This window comes from Branchiostoma lanceolatum, chromosome 11 (genome assembly GCF_035083965.1).
Source record: "Branchiostoma lanceolatum isolate klBraLanc5 chromosome 11, klBraLanc5.hap2, whole genome shotgun sequence".
Classification (NCBI taxonomy): domain Eukaryota; kingdom Metazoa; phylum Chordata; class Leptocardii; order Amphioxiformes; family Branchiostomatidae; genus Branchiostoma; species Branchiostoma lanceolatum.
In genome coordinates this window covers 13,614,402-13,627,329 of record NC_089732.1, presented here as the reverse complement: position 1 = coordinate 13,627,329, position 12,928 = coordinate 13,614,402, and positions in this window count along the sequence as shown.

Here is a 12,928-nt window from a genome sequence, read left to right as displayed (position 1 = left end):
GAAGGATGGATGGCTAATACACTAGTCTTACTCTACAAAATAAACCAATACCATGTGCTTATGTAGACTTTTCACTACTACATGTACAGGTTTCAGGTCGAAATACAACTTGATACTGTATATGAACGGACAAGTTGATGTAATGATAAGCTACTGTATACGGAAATATTTTGATATTTTTGAAAAGGATCACACCACATCAGATGATAGCGTTTACACCTTTCGGTAATTTAATTACCTTGCTTCTCTGATTGTTCTACACCCCCATAGGCAATTAACGTTTTCGGATCTCGAGATGTTGCATCTAATTGGCATTTCAGGGTTCCCCCAAAGGAACTTTCAATGGGGAAACAATATTCCTTCAACCATCTCATTTGTTTTGATTACAGAAATCAGGAACCGTTTTGAAATGAAAGAAAGGCCAAAAAACATACGAATCCTTTGGGTTACCGGTTGTAGATGGAGGAAGGTAACATTGAGCAGTTTCTTACGAACGCTTCCAAACACTCTTCAAAAGTTTTTTGTTACCTATCGAAGAGAACCTATAACAAATAGCATCCAGACAACCAAAGAAGTTACTAGGTTATCTAGAGTTCAGTTCAAATTAATATCAGCAAAACGTGAATGTGTAAAACGCTTCACATCCTAAAGACCCGTTGCAGTCTCCTCTATCTATAAATTGTGCAGTTTCTGACGAATGTTTTCAAATACTCTTCAAAAGTTCTTTTTGCTACCTATCGAAAAGAACCTATAGCATCCAGACGACCAAATTGAATGAAGTTTCTAGGTTATCTAGAGTTCAGTTCAAAGTAATATCAGCAAAGCGTGACTGTGTAAAACGCTTCACATCCTAAAGACCCGTTGCAGTCTCCTCTATCTATAACATTGTGCAGTTTCTGACGAATGCTTCCGAATACTCTTCAAAAGTTTTTTTGCTACCTATCGAAAAGAACCTATAGCATCCAGACGACCAAATTGAATGAAGTTTCTAGGTTATCTAGAGTTCAGTTCAAAGTAATATCAGCAAAGCGTAACTTTGTAAAACGCTTCACATCCTAAAGACCCGTTGCAGTCTCCTCTATCTATGGCCGCATCTACACTCGGTTGGCAAGTTACAGCACGAAGCTGTGCAATATATCACTAAGAAGGGGTCGGGATGGAGTCACTCATTCCGCCGCCCAGTAAGATGACATGGATCATTGAACACACTAACAACAGATCCACAGAGAGATGAAATTTATGTCTCTTCAACGGATCATTAGTTTAACCTCCAAACACTATACATCAAAAACAGGAAGTGTATCTGATGTATTTCGGGTGATGCAAGTGTTGCAAAAGAAAAACCACGACTTTTTACGACTTTGTTGGTAGTAAAGAAAGTTTAAATATGGTACGAATAAAGGACTTGATGTTGGGCTTCTATTCGTAGCTTCTTTTCGTGTTTCCTGCATAGAGTATATCCTCTATTCTTAATAAATAATAGATTTTGCCAAGAAATGTTTGCTAGATTTGGCTAAGAAATGTTCCTGGTACCAGAAATAAACCGAATCAGGAAGATAGAACTTTTATTTCATGTAAATTATGTATATTTAATTTTGCATTAATTTCAATCTATATTTGTAGACAGCTGGACACACAATTCTGGACTCTACAATTGCAATCACCCCTTTACAGGGACGGGGGGCGCCATAAACGTTCTGCAACTTATGATCCACTGTGCGCCAAGTCACGTGTTCAATCTGCATAAACTGACGTCACAGAACCGGAAAAAGACTGGTCCGATTTAGTCTAGAATTTTGACAACTCCCATTCAATCTGCAATTATCGAAAACATTTACAATATTTACAATATTTAAAACCATCATTGTAATTTCAATCAACACTACAATTACTTGGAAATTCCCATGTATTTTTATGTATTATTATGCATATTAATAAAGTTTTTTTTTAATTAAAATAAAATTCAATCTGCAATTATCGAAAACAGTCGAGAAACTGCAGTAGCGATTTCTACTAGCTGCTGCAATCCCATGAGGCACCGCGACGGACCCATTTACCTTATAAGGACAAGTGGTGCACCACGCACTGGGAAAAGGTCACCTTGAAGAATGTAACAAACAACGGCAGATGCTTTTACAACCGCGCCTGTCGTTTTTCACTGAAATAAGTTATTATGTCACAACAAAGGCCATGCCTCCAATACTAGGGTCCCCCCTTGGGACGATGACATCGCTGTGAAACAGAAAGAGACACGTGCTCTGTGTTACCTGGGACATCAGGCGGAAATGCCTCCATTCTGGCAATGAAAGTGCCAACGTTGATTAGAAGAGCATGTTGTGACAGGATACAAGCAGCCATGGATGGTAATTGGATTCTTCCGTCCCAATGCCGCCCTCACATGCAATTCAATAAAAATACTGTAAATGCATAAATGTTCGCGGTGGTTTTATGTTCGCGGTTTTTCAACGCGAACTTAAAACCACCGCGAACATTTTTGTCCAATACTTTAGCAGTATGTGACTAAAGCGTTGCCGCAAACTTAAAACCACCGCAAACACTCCTTTTTCGCCTTAGCGCAAAATAAAACCACGCGAACTTAAATGCATTTACAGTAGATGTAACATCGTCGTCCCTTCGCTGGATAGTTTCCAAATATTCACGTACTAAGCTGTAAAGTGTGTTCTCACTATTACTAGTTTCGATACACTAACATGATATATTCTAATAAATTATATCATCATTTTTTTTCAGCACACTCCTAGTTAGTATTCTACGTCTCTATTCCCTTGATTAGATTATGAAAAGGTAAAAATGATTAAGTGTCCTCGTCATGGTAGAACATGTATAAATTGTTACTCTCATTTCTGACATCTTGAAAGGCCAACTTGATTCTCGCTAGGCAATATTTTCTATCATCATAGACATACCATAATTCCGTTTCACTCACACGCCGACAAGGGAATGATAAGTGATAATCTAATAAATTGTTCAAGTTCATTTCCATCGCACAGATTGGCAATAGACGTTCGCACTTCCCATCTTTAGAGACGTTGATGTTCTGATTTAAATGCATTAAAAGTGACGTGATATATACAACGTTCATGGTGTGAGCATCCGCACAACGTAATTATATTTTGCTAATACTTTCAGAATCATAACGCCTTTGTTGTTGATATTATCAGTTGTATTAGCTTTACTTGTTTCAAAATAGATTACAAAGTTTTTTCAGCTCCTGCAGAAAATGTTTCTCTAATGTATTTTCATACGACATGTTTGTTAAACCGCTGCATCAAGCCCCATAATTCAACTCCTCAGTTTGTAGTATGATATAATACCACCCTGTGGCGTGCTGTATCATTAAAATGATTTCCCGAGGCAGCGCTGATATTCTTTCGCTGAAAGATTAATCATCGCTTGTTGTTCGAGAATGATAATCTGGTTGATGAGAAAATTACTGTGTGGGTTCCCGTCGACACCGAGAAGCAATATAAAGGCGGCAAACAGCGAGGTTCCACCGGCATCAAGGGCATCAATTAGCGTGTCTTTTTAACCATCTTGTGCCACGGGGACAGTAGTTGCTTATTGATGTCAGGCAGTTTCTGAGAAGGTCGATGAAGAAGAAGCGAGAAAGTCAATAGCAGACGCTCGCTGCTGACGAAGAGGAGCACACAGCTAGCTAACATTGACAAGACAAGGGCTCAAAGACAGATAATACGCTAAAAATAGTTACTCAAGCAACTGGATAAAATTTTGAAACAGACGTTTCAGACAGCATCCACTATCTTTAGTGAGAGACTAAAGACAGATCTGGTAGAACTAGTTTTTATACCAAAACTCTGAATGGATATGTTAATGAAGTGAAGACAATTTAGTCACTGACGAAAGATAGCGGGTGCTGTCTGAAACGTCTGACTGTTTCAAAATTTTATCCAGTTGCTTGAGTAACTATTTTTGGCGTATCTTATTACTTGGATGTCTAACCTTCATCAACGTACAGAAGATAATACCACAATGTTTTTTTCTTCGTTCAGCAAGGTAACAAAGACTAAGTGGCGCTGCACTCAAGTTATACAACTTGACATGAATATATGGGTTGAGATTGCAACAGGAAAGACTCATTGATTCTGTCGGTAGAGATCGCGATCAGAGACTCATTCAACAGACACTCCAATCAGGAACTGTACCGGCAGTATCGGCAATTCCAACGGTAGAGATCATTATTGGAGCCTGTAAATTTTTCTGTACATGTGGACATTCACTTATAAGGCAACCTCATTTATCAACGATGAAACCCGCTCGGGAAATGTTCGGTAAACCCTCCCGGTCTCAGCCCTGATCTTTTGAACGGAGATTTTGGGTTCTGGGAACGTTCAGAGACCACCGATGTTGTGCCCTTGGGAAAGGCACTTTACACGACTTTCCTCACTCCACCCAGGGGTAGAAATGGGTATATATATCGTTCTCTCTACGTGGCACTGTTGAAATAAGTTATGACAAACTTGAGTGCAGTGCCAGCAGGCGTCGTCCTTGTCTGTCCAAAAAAGACGTAAAAAACATCGAAAGAGGATGGTGTAGGCAAATGTGGTGACAGGAGAGTCCATCACTTCTCCTAAGAGAATTCTGATAGATTACATGTCAATGTCAACGTGGTAAGGGATTTGACTCTCATTACGATGGGGTTTTCAATCGAATTCCGGTCTATAATCAACGTCACATAGTCTCAGCTCCAATTTCAGCATACTCGAAAAAGTGTTTAAAATTTCATTATTCTCTTAATATATATAAGTGTTGAAATATAAAACACATAAATGTCAAAGATAATAGTGGGCTCTGTATGGTAAAGTAACAAAAAGTGGCATTGAATATGCAAGGATTGGATGTCACCGGCTGTACGTTGTAATGTATGGAGCCGCCGCTGTATTCCTTCGAAGCTGGTGAGTGGTGTATTACGCCAGAGGCATGTTTACTTATACCATCTGATTGATACATACACATGTTGTACTCCACGGAAGTTGTTCCTCTTCCTGGATGACTTAACTTTTGTTTGTGTCGGTAACAAACATGTCCTGAAGACTCGCTAGAGCTAGATGTATGGGAAGTGCTTTTGGCATGACAGACGGTATATCCGGCATGACTAAATCTGATTATGGTTCTCTATCATAATCCCTTTTACCGCAGGTCATGTTGTCGCTCAACACATAAATCAATCAGAGAAAACGCAGAAGTTAAAGCACACAATCGTAGTCACGCCATTACGGAGTACGTTTGCACAAAACCTGTCTTTTCAAGAAATGATAAATGAGGACTCAGTCCGACTCGCCCTGAAAATATTGCGATTTTCTTAAAGCTCTTAGGGAAGAAGCTTTATTTCTGAGTCCACCATCTCCTTATATGAGTTTCCAGCATAGCGTGTGCTCGCCAGTTCTATCCTTGTGTATCCGCTTGTCCTATTACGCTACTAATCTGGATATACGTCGCCTCTACGAAGATGATTTTCACAGAAAAAAAAATGATTTCAAGGACAATGAATCTCTCTACAAATCAGCTATCGGAAACAAACAATACCAAAGACGTGTGTTATTAGCAGCCTACAAGATCTCCGATAGCTTATAGCTTAAGGACATATGATGTAGTATGGTGGGACTTACAGACTGACGTGTCATTTATTTTTCAAATGATTTTTGCCTAGTCGTCGCATATCAAATCACAGTGGTATTTTGTTGAAGACAAAGATTGATGAAACGGGCCCCTAAAATGTCACTTGACATTGAGAAGTAATATATCGAGGAGCACACTTCATCTGCAAATCTAAAAAACTAAAATAACGTCTCTTTAAAATATCCACAAATAGTATAAAACATTCGCCTTGTTGTTTTAAAACCTTATTGTCATAAAATATTACTAGGATATATTTTATGTCAGTGTATGTGATTCTCACAGCATTGTCTGTATTCATAATCAGAATGTTTTGTTGAGTCCAGATCTGACCAGATAGTTGAAACCTGCAAACATCGTGTCGAGACGTGCAATGTTCTTAAAAGTTGCCCATTATTTCCCATAATGTCCAAGTCATATACAACAACGTTAACTCTTTTAGAACATCAGAACAGGGCTTTATGCAAAGATGTTTGGCACATTATTAGACACTCACTGGTATAAATCTCCTGCTGCTGTTGTAGACAGAAAAGCATCATCCAAATCCAACATCATCGTTCTACTGCTTGAACCATCAAGATAGCAGGACTAGACTATGTTAACTTAGGCATAAGACTGGTAGCCGACTTAAAGCTATCAAATCTATAGAAGTAGATGCACTATCTAGTAATATAGTCATTATATATCTTCCCTCCTTGTCTGGACACGTTTGTCTTTCATGGTTTGCCTGGCAGATTTTTCTTAGAGCTAACGAGAAGTAAGAAGTATATCAATTCGTTTTCCGTATCTAAATAATTCAACTGATCAGCCTGCACTGCCTATCGTGACGGGCCCCCCGCGGTTCTATCTCCTTTTTCTAGTTTAAAGTGTTGATGAATCCGCTTGAGTGAGTACATCCACAGCCAAATATGGGCACTACAAATAAGCCTAAGAATAATCCTATTATTGTCGCGACAATGAGCAGTAAGATGTGGATTACGTAGCTCATCTGTATTTGACCTTGTCGCTAACATTGACAAAGTCATGGCAGGGAGGCAAGTGAACACACGGAGGGCCCAGGTGAAAAACGATGGTAGAATCTTGCCGCCGCTGGACACACCTCTGCTGCAGACATCCCTCCCCAGTCGAAGGAGAGGGATGGGCTCAGTTGCTTTTCAATGCCATGCAAAGACACAGTGGATAACAACCCACTGCCCCTACGGTCTCAAACGCTACAGGACCTATACCTGTATACTTTTTATTTTATATTTGGGTCTCTGATCTTATACCGTGCTCAGATGGTATACTGTGATCTGATTTTTCTCCAGATTTTGGCATGAAAACAGAGCCCCAAAGCTATCTGAAAACTGCGCGCAGTTGGAAAAAAATGTCTGCAATGCAAGCTAGGCAGAATTTTATTAGCTGGGGGTGAACATTTGTGTTTGTGTAAAGTGAGTTAATGGAGTATACCTATAACATACACTAGAAAATCACTGCTCCACCAAGATAGTACCGCATTGTTACCTCCTTAAAGTAGGAGGTATTTATTTCGGTGTGTCTGTTTGTTTGTTTGTTTGTTTGTGTCTCCACACATATTCAATTTCCTGTCATCAATTTTCTGCTATATGTACGTGTGCTGCCTTATGGAATCCAGATAGAAAATGCATGGCCAGAATAAGACAAGAAATTCATACATATTCATGTGAGGCATGATATCTTTGATTTCTTGTTTCAGCTGCAAGGACTAGCATGATCTACACTGCATGCCTTTTCATAATAGTTATATTTTCTTAAAATGATTCATCGATCTGAATTAGAATTAGGACGCGTCGCAACGTCTGCAGAATATTCTTACAAAATATTCATAACTTTTTAGTTTAGCCGCGTTAAAAGATACCTTCCTTGGCAGGAGTAAGTTGAAAGATAACATTGGTCAGACTAATTCGACACACACTACAGTGAGGGGACGGCAGCTTACGTCAACCGTAAAATCATATCTAAAGCGGTTGGATCCAGTTCTAAAATGGAAACGTGTTTCTCCCTGTATTTGATTTAAAAATCGCGCACATTTTTCTCTAAGTTCTTGTTCTTGTTCTTGAACCTTTGTTTATTCATGATAAGCTCAAATCGGCACCAAGGCCAAATAGCTACCATGTAAACACTATTTGTTGTCCTTTTCTGGGTCAATTCATATTTCGGCTAAATTCATCAGACATTCATTCATATACTGAGCAAAACCCACTGAAACATGGTATTGAATCTGATTTACTTGGATTTGGATGATAAGACCAAATATGTTCCAACTCATTTTTGTTGTACTGATGAGAACATTGTGGTATTTCCAGCTAGATAATTAATAGAAGAAGAAAATCATTCAAAAAGCCATCATCATCCTATCAGGTACCTGTCTGATGATTAATTCAGACCTATGATTTATAACTCTTTAATGGTTTATACCTTCAACAGAAGTTTGACATATGTTCTTTCAAGACATGATTGGGGCATGGGGGGGGGCGCTGATTGATGCAAACTGACCTCATAAACTTTGATTTTGGAGACGTCTGAAACAAGTATCAGTGGAAACAGGAAGGAAAATAAGATGGAGACAAAATAAAAGAAACGGCTCCAACGTTTTTGCCACACCGTCCCTTCCGTATACTAATAATAATGGTTTATTGGTCGTTAATTATGGTTTATTGGTCAAAAATTACCCGTGCAATGGCAGCAAGTGCTGAATTGCTGCAGGGTTTACAATCATATACTTAGTAATACACAACAGATACATATTTGCTCTATACTTGCACTTTGTGGAAGTGTCGCGAGGGTCTAGGAGGCTGCCATTCGGCGCAAGCAAGTGACATCAATACGACCTTCCCCAACCTAAGTCAGGTACCCATTCACACCTGGGTGGAGTGAGGAAAGTCGTGTAAAGTGCCTTTCACAAGGGCATAACATCGGGGCATAGCAGTGGTTTCGAACCCAGGACCTCTCGGTTCTGGGTGAAACATCCTACCGATTGCGCCACACGATGCCACAGTATACATTTTTCATGAACCACGACTCGGTAATCTATAACATCCTGAAACTTTGTCACTGAGCAACTTTGTTCCAACCCCCGCTAATGAACATGTCCAAAAACTAATGGATTCTGTCAAAGCAATTACAATATCCATACATACTGTGCTCGGCGGAACTCTCTGTATGCAAAACGCTGAGTTTTTTTGCCAAAACTGAAATACAGGTCAACAACCTTACCACAGACTGCGAAATATGAACCAAACTCAGTAAAACACTTCAAGATCATCTTGGTCGGACAGGCAGAAACCTCCCTCGTCGGTGACCCCAGACTACTCATGCTTTTACATTTGTGTCAAGCCGTGATATTCGGCTTGTTTGCTTCAACAGGTCCTTTAAAAATGCCATCAATCATTGTGTCTAAAAGCCGAAATGACAGTGGAATCCCCCAAGGCTCATACAAAGAGCAGACAGGACTAAAATCCCACTATCGGGGGAACGAAATAGGGTCGTTTTCTCGTCTGCCAATTAAGGTGCCAACTATCGTTAACAGTAATGTATTAGAAGATAACGTTGATTGGGGAAAGGAGTCTTGCAGTTGCAGTTTGGTAACAATGCACTACATTCTGTTATACCTTTCAAGCATTTTTTTCTTCAATTCGCTTCCAGGCAAACGTACGGGACATTTGAGTTTAGTAGTTGAATGTACGTAATTGAAAATAAGAATATCTACAAAAATGATGAACATAATTCTACACGGAATGGGACAATAGGCCGGTATAGGGGGCACTGATCAATGGAGTAAAAAAATTAAAGAATATCACTTTTCATGTTTTTCTTTACATTTTTCCATGTATGATTGTCAAGTAACGATTAAGCAATAGAATTCTAGGCAACACTTGATTTTCTGAAATTGTGGAATATCAGAAACGTAGATTCAACCAAGAGGGGCTTCTAAGATCCATCACAAAAAAGTCCTACGGTCATAGTATTATATCTTGGCTTGATATATATCTTTTTGATGGATCTGACGATTTAAAGCAGGCCGATTTATCAAACTTTCATATTTTCCCTTCTGACCAAACACAGGGTAGAAGACTGAACTCATTTTGATAACCTGAACTAAACGTATCATTTAAGCATTCCAGGACCCCACTGAAGCAGTGCCATACTACTGAAATGGGTCATCCTGGCTCGATAAAACATAAATGAATAAGTAAAGCCCCCCTCTCACTGGACCCGCTGGCGGCGTCGCTACGGCAGATCGAATTGGCAAAGCACTTAACAAATTTCATCGACAAAAAAAACGAATCTTTTTTAAGCTTTGTGTGTTTTGTCGTCTTTTTGGTCATTCTTTTGAATGATATTCCAAATATAAAGTCAAGGGTACACAAATCCAGTTTAGGACGTATTCAACATTGATCGACGCCGCCAGCGTGCCCCGGGTCCAGTGATCAATGAGAGGTTGGCTTAAAGCTATACTCAATGTCGATGGGTAAATTCCGAAAACCCACACCTATAAACACTCAACAAAACCGCTGTCACAACGTTATGTACTTTAAGATACATTTTCCTGATTCACTTATGAAAATTTGACCGTGCAGCCATTTTACATAATAGGCTTTCCTGTGACAGGCCGCACATCTAAACTACACGCGTCACGGCTCACTAGATCTGACTGCTATTTCCTGCCCATAATTTCGTTATTCCACCAGCTTTATACAAATCTGACTTCGTAATCCGTGAATACCAAGGCACGGCAAACGCTGCGAACCAACTTCGATCCTCTTTATACACCAAAATTGCCGAACTAACACAGTGAACATGGTGCTTTCATTGTAACAATTGATCTTTTGTAATTGCAGAGCATAGCGGAAGCATTGAATTTCATTGGTCAACGGTGATATTCAAGGATTTTTTTTTTCAAACCGAACCAGTCATCTGATTGGTCCACAGTCATGAGCATCATTAATCCATCCACCGCATACATATAGAATACAACACGGGGTATTCCGTATCACCCGAGGTCCCAGCCCGACCGCGGGTAGGATCGTAGGGCGATCCGACCCACGGTAGGGCTGGGACCGAGGGTGATGCGGAATACGCCATGTTGTATTTTATTTATGTCATACCCACCCGAGAAAACACACATTTTAATGCGGAATACGCCAGAAGTTGAACGAGTTTTGTGTTCTCGAACAAAAAACTGTAACAACATTGAATCCAACCTCCGAATCCGGTATTCGAATTTTCGACGGCGGCGCAACCGGCGCGCTCGAAATGCATTCTAAATATTCCATGGAAGCCCGTATGATACAAATTAGAACCCCGTGTGATACGGAAAATTACCACACGGTCCGGAACACTCGTATCGAACGTTTTCGCGGCCAAGGTATGACATAAATGTTTTATACGTATTCAAATTGATACATGTACTTAAGAATCTTAGGTTTTCTTTATTGTTATTTCTTATTTCCACATATACATTTTTACAGGTATGGAATGTGAATATATGATATATGGTGCAAGGGAGCTGAAAGGCTTAGGTCTTATATATAAGATTCATTCTGTGAAATTAACATAACATTACATAACACATGAAACTTTAATGCTCGTTTAATTGGTAATATCATAGCACAGCGATCGTCTACCCGTTTTATTAGTCAAAGTTCAGGCAAACAAGGCTGTGATATAGAAATTTACACAGGCTAGGTTAAAAGGTCACTTAAATCATAAAACCCATGGCTTACTGAAATTCCCATACAATATACTTTCTCTCAAGGTAGCACCCTCCCTTCAACTATCATCTGTAATAACCTGCTGTTAGTTTACTACAGGAAAATCTATGATATATCGTGTAGGTTTATTCATCACAAAGGACGTGTAAAATTGTTGGAAGTGTTATCAGTCGAACCTTCTTCCTGCCATCTAACCCCGTAACCAATAAAAAGTTGTTGTCAAAATGCTATCACGGCAGGGAGAATGTTGAAACAAGGATTGGGAATTTGGGAAGCCAGTTGACACAGTGAGAAGCTTGTCACAACTTCAAATGATTGGCAGTCAAACTTCCAGGGCTTGAAATACTAGCATGGGTCCATATACAATTCAGTGTACCAAAAACTTAGCACATTACTGCGGGTTCTGACTGCGGGTGCACAGTCGCATCTAGATGTTTGCGTAGGGTTATGTACAATAAAAGTATGTAAAATTAGTACTATTGTACACCAGTGTACAGCATACTCTTGAGAATAAAGTGTCAGAAAATAATACCATTAATTCTTTGTTGTGTTGCTTGTTTAAAATTGAAGTTCGCTATCAAACTTTTAAGCGCGAGATTTATAGAGGGGCATCGCTAAATATTAGTAATTAGGTATTTGTAGATATCATACTAAATTACTATATCTTATGTTGTGTGCCCAATTCAATTCTGTGCATCTAATCTAAAATCAATGTCAAACAGTGAATTCCTGTCCATTTTGGTGGATTTATTCTGCAAGTTTACATAATGCTCTCCTAGCTGTACAAGTCCCTATGCAAGATATTCCACAATACTGTCTTCCGTCTTAAGACATCCAATCTATTCATTTAACAAAACTTTGAACAATTCAGGCAGAAAAGAACTTGAAACCTCCAATAACTCATTGAATGTATTTATATTTAGAATAGTTGCTATGCCACTTTTCTTTATTCAACTATTTCATTTTTTTCACGTATACCACATTGCATTACAATTTGTTTTGATTACAACGGGCCCTTGGGTATGGATTTGCAATAAGGCTATAAAGTAATTAAAGAATTACGCAGAGATGATACGTCGGCACTTATGTAATTTCAAACATGATTTAATATGCAGTTTGTAAACAAATCCTTGGTGCGTAACTTTTCTTCCTAAAATGTAATAATAATTATAATAACTCAGATCCTGGCTTATTTACAAAACTTACTGAGACAACTTAGGGCTTACTATCACCCACACTTGTGAATGTCAATATCCTTTGTATCCATAAATAATTTTATCAGGTTGGAGAATAACTGAATAGCAAAGGTCTTTTATTCACAACCAAGAATTTACATGAGCCAACGTTTCAACATCTTCATCAGGGTAATACAGCATTGCCCTGATGAAGATGACAGACAGTCGTCGAAACGTTGGCTCATGTAAATTCATGGTTGTGAATAAAAGAACTTTGCTATTCAATATCCTTTGTAGTCCTCCACCCATCATTTGTAATGGAGGTATTCTTCAACTAATCTCAGAGACATCTTGAAAAGTTATGCA